Consider the following 4,931-nt stretch of genomic DNA (forward strand, 5'->3'; position numbering starts at 1 on the left):
TATATATACATATATATATATATATATATAATCTTTGACTAATGTAAAAATAAAGGCAGAAGTAGTAATCATGGTCTCAGACAAAGCAAAAGTAAAAATGGATCTAATCAAAAACAGATAAGGAATAAAATTACAACTTGATCATATGCACTGGAAGGACATGGAAACAGCTGTGGCAGCTTTCTTTGATCTCAGCTCCAGAGACTTCCCACCCACCCACAAAAAGAGGTTGAAAGAGTGAACATCATGGAGTATAAGAGTGCCAGGTCCCATTAATACAGACTAGACACCTGCTTTATTGCAGGCTGAAGAGTTAGTAGAAGAGGAATGTGGAAGGAGCACATCCTTGTAAGTGTGCTATTGGCTATTGTCACCCTTAAGAATGGACTTCCTGTTCCGGGTTAAGATGGCGGCAGAGTAAAAAGCAGCACTTAACCTCTCCTAATCAAAACACACAAAACTCCTCAAGGGGACATAAAAACAAATCCAGACGAACGGAGGAACCCCACAACAAACCCCACAACAGGGTGCAGCGTGGAAGGTACATGGAATCAGGGCATTTCCTTGCTATAAAGGGGTGAAAAAGCTCTCACTAAATCACTGGCTGAGCAACCCCTTCCTCACCGCCCACACCACCTACAACGCCAAAGCCAGCTCAAAAGAAATAGAGCAAGTTTGGGGCACCCATTGAGTCATTGGCAGCTCCAGGGCCTGTTCCTGAGAGCAGCAAGACTTAGGACCCCAAAAGGCTAAAGAACGCAGATGGACTTTGAGCACAGACACTGAGCACAGGCGGGCATGGGCGAGCGCATGTGAGCGAAGGCTCTGAAACCCTGAGTGGGGAACCAGTGCAGATGGGTATACTACTATGGAAGCAGTGCCCTGAGACTTGTAAAGGAACCTCCTGCAGAGGACCAAGCAAGGGGATCCACCAGGGAGCTTGACCTTGAGAACAACCAGACCTGAGACCATACTAAAAGAAATTATTTAGCAAAATTGCCCTGAAGTTCTACAACAAGAGGGCAATATAGACATTGAAAGGATCCATAGATCACCCTCTACACTAGACCCAGAAAAGACAAGACCCAGGAATATAATAGCCAAATTCAAGAGCTTCCAAGTAAAAGAAAAAAATCTTACAAGAAGCCAGAAAGAGACAATTCAAATATTGAGGAGCAGCAATCAGGATCACAAAGGATCTGGCAGCCTCCACACTAAAAGACCACAAGGCTTGGAATATGATATTCAGAAAGGCAAGAGAACTGGGCCTTCAAACACGGATCAACTACCCATCAAAACTGACTATATACTTCCAGGGGAAAGTATGGACATTCAACAAAATTGAAGATTTCCAAATATTTGCACAGAAAAGACCAGGATTAAATGGAAAGCTTGATATCCAACCACAAAAATCAAGAGAAACATGAAAAGGTAAATAAGAAACAGAGGGGAAAGAAAGAAAAGTCATAATTTTTAAATTTGCCTTTTTAAGGGCCTCAGTAAGATCTAATTATCTGTATCCCTATGTGGAGAAATGCTATGTATAATTCTCTGTAGTGAACTCTATTCACTATTATAGTAATCAGAAGAATAATTCATAAGGAGAGGGTGGAATACTAAATAGTCTAAGATGATATGGGGGGGGTGGGAAAGAGGGGGGTGAATAGTAGGGGACACCAAGAGAAACTTGAGAGAATAAGAAAAATAGGATATTCTATTATACACAAAGAGGGCATGGGAAGGGGAGGGGACAAATACTATTATAAAAAGGAGAGGAAGAGAGCATTAAGAGGTAATATTTAAACTTTACTCTCAGTGTAATAAACCTGGAGAGGGAAGAGTAGCTATATTATCCATTGGGATATAAAGCTCTATCTAACCCTACTGAGAAAGTCAGAAGGGAGAAACCAAGGGGAGCAGGGGAGTGGGGAGGTCAAAAAAGGGAGCGGAGCTTGTTGATTCTCTAGGATTTTTTAAGTATACCATCATATCATGTGAGGTAAATCATGGACTGCATCTGAAATGGGCAACTGGTGATTATATCTAACTCTGGATTAGAGAAATTAGAAGAACTGGATGAGGCTCAATAAATAATGAACACAAAGAATTCTGAAACCTGAAGCACCATCTTCTAGCACTTTATGAACCCTGGAATTCTAGTTTAGGGCTAATGATTAAGTTTATTGGTTTGAATACTAAAATATCCCCAACCCTACCCCTCCAAAAAAGAGCAAGCAAAAGAGAAATAATCCAACTATTACAGGGAAAGAGAAGACCTAGGTTAAAATTTAGAGGCCACTGAAGTAAAAATATTACTTCTTAAACAGCAAAAAAAATACAAAAAATGGTCACAAGCTCAAAAAAATGGTTCTGGAAAAGCTTTATAAAAGATCTCAAGGTGCAGGACCCCACAAGAGAACCAAGAAATCAGTCAGATTTGGGACCATGCTTTCACTGTCTGGTAACACAGGAGCCAGGCATGAACATCACCAATGTTCCCCTTTCAATATCACTGCCTTGTTTTACTTCTAAGGAAAAGCAGGGCTCTGTCTCTATTTCAACATGAAATTAGTGGGAAGAGTGCAAGTCCAGGAGTGAGGAGGAAGATGCAGACATGTTCTTGGTGGAATAGCCAGTGTGGAAGGCAGAGAGCACAGCCAGCAGAGACTGTTGGGAGAGTAAGGATGAGGGCTAGGATAAAAATATCAAAGAAAACTGGGATGACAATGATGAGGAAAAATAAAAAGAAAAGACAGAGGTAAAAACAGAAGCAAAATTTTCAGAAAAGAAGAAAATACCAGAGAAAATCAAAAAGAAAGAACAGCAAAAGAAGAGAGAAGAAATTAAGAATAGGCTGAACCTAAAGAATCTAAAGAGCTTACACCAGAACAACAATTAGTAGATAAACTACAGGTAAAGAAATTACAGGAAGAGGTAGACCTTGAATTAGCAAAAGAAATATTTGACATTAATAACACAATCTGTGGCACAGATGCCATGAACCCCTCTTCAAAAGATGACTTCATAGATTTTGGCAGGTTACTAAAAGACAAAATTACATAGTATGAAACATATTTATATTATGCCAGGTTCTTAGAAACATTAGTATGAGATGTATATATTTCACTGGAAGTTGACTTGAAAATATTACCAATTCATTGACCTAAACAGTGAAAAACAGAATCAAGAAAAGTAAACAGAGCCACAAAAAGGAAGGAAGGTATGGTTCTTGGAGGAGGAATAAAAGCTATAATGAAAGATGATCTTGCAGACTGTGTTGGCTATGATGAAGAGCTTGTGCAATCCTTTGAAGACTTCATGTGAAATTTCATCTTCTCCCCATTGTCTTCTTCTATTGCCCACAGACCTTTGAACAGGTAGCATAGCTTCCTTAACTTTTGGTTCTGCCACATGCTACAATCAAAATGCAGAATCTTTGTGGTGGTTATTTAACTCCTTCAGACTCAGATGATAATGCAATGGGGAATGTAGTTCTTGCTGAGAAGGAGTTAAAATTGGTAAAGATGGTTGCTATTAAATCACAGTAAGAGAATTCTTAATAATATTGTCACAGCTGCTGTCTTGTTCCAGGGCAGCAGGGTCACTAAATTGGAAATAATAGTTGCAACATGACCCAAAAAATGTATACATATATTTATATTTATATATTTACATATTTACCTGCATCAGTCAATAATAGAGTCTTATCCAAATCTCAATGAATTATTTCATATCTTGTCAATAAAAGCAGTTTGCAACAAGGGCATGTTTATGCACACCTAGTATTAAAATTGTTTTATCTTAAGATAGAGTGTGAGAATTTTTGAACTGCATTGTAAAGAAGACTTTATTTCAGAGTAAAGATACTCTGTTTAAAATGGCTTCTAGTTTGACATTTTAAAAAATGAAATGACCTAAAACCAACAACTTCGAAGCTGCAAAAATAATGTCTCTATTATTGCACTTGAAAAAATCCAACTTCTGGTATTTTGACTGTATAAATAATCTAGTTTATATTTAACAGAATATTTCTATTGATGAAGCCCTAAAGAGGGGGAAAATTCTTTACCCGTTTTACTAACCTCGTTTAAAATGTCTGAAAAACAAAATATATTTGATTTTCTAGGCTGAAACAGAACAACTTTTATAGGGTTTTGGCATTTCTTTTTCTCTAAAAATTGCTTAACAAACTGAAATAGTTACTACAGTTTGGTAAATTGTACCATTAACAGTTATGGTATCTGTAATGTTTTATAAAGCAACTAAATTTTTAAAATCTCCAAAACCAAATGAGAGTATCTCTCACAAAGGTTTTATTTCTGGAATATATATATATATAGAATTGAGTAAAATCTATAAGAATACAATACATTTCCCAATTAGCAAATGATTAAAAAATGTGTGAGAATTAAAATTAATATTCAAATACTCCAAGTATTATACTTAATAATATTAATTACTAACGACTTGAAGAAAAAGAAAATAAAAAGCTAAAGTAAAAAGCATGCTTTCCCAGCCTCTCATGTGGGAAAAGAGAGAGAGGGGCAGTTACAGCCAACTATATACAAAACGTGACCACGAAATGTGGTGGAGAGATTAAAAGGAATTCTGGGAAATACTAAAGGAATTCTGGGGAAAGGAGTACAAAGGTACAAAATTTTCCATTTATACATTCCCCCCCCCCCGTGATCCTTTGGGAGACCAGTCTCCCCATAGGGATCATTTTAAACATAACCAACTTATAAATTGCTATAATTTGTGGATAAAAGGAAAAGAGAACAAAACCAGTGATTGCAAGGTTCACAAAAAGCCAATTAAGGGGCAGTGCCCTTTGGCATAAGATTGTACATTCAAAATAAATGCATTCAACCCTCCATAGTTCAAATTCACCACAACTAAAAGTGCACCCTGAATCTTCTGGTGCAGCGTGT

At 37.3% G+C, this 4,931-nt stretch overlaps 1 pseudogene; it reads left to right on the plus strand.

Annotated features, from left to right (window-relative positions):
• Positions 1-2,632: 2,632 nt before the first annotated feature.
• On the plus strand, positions 2,633-3,324 carry LOC123254741 (annotated as a pseudogene).
• The last annotated feature ends 1,607 nt before the right edge of the window (positions 3,325-4,931 follow it).

Source organism: Gracilinanus agilis, unplaced genomic scaffold, assembly GCF_016433145.1.
Source record: "Gracilinanus agilis isolate LMUSP501 unplaced genomic scaffold, AgileGrace unplaced_scaffold31438, whole genome shotgun sequence".
NCBI lineage: Eukaryota > Metazoa > Chordata > Mammalia > Didelphimorphia > Didelphidae > Gracilinanus > Gracilinanus agilis.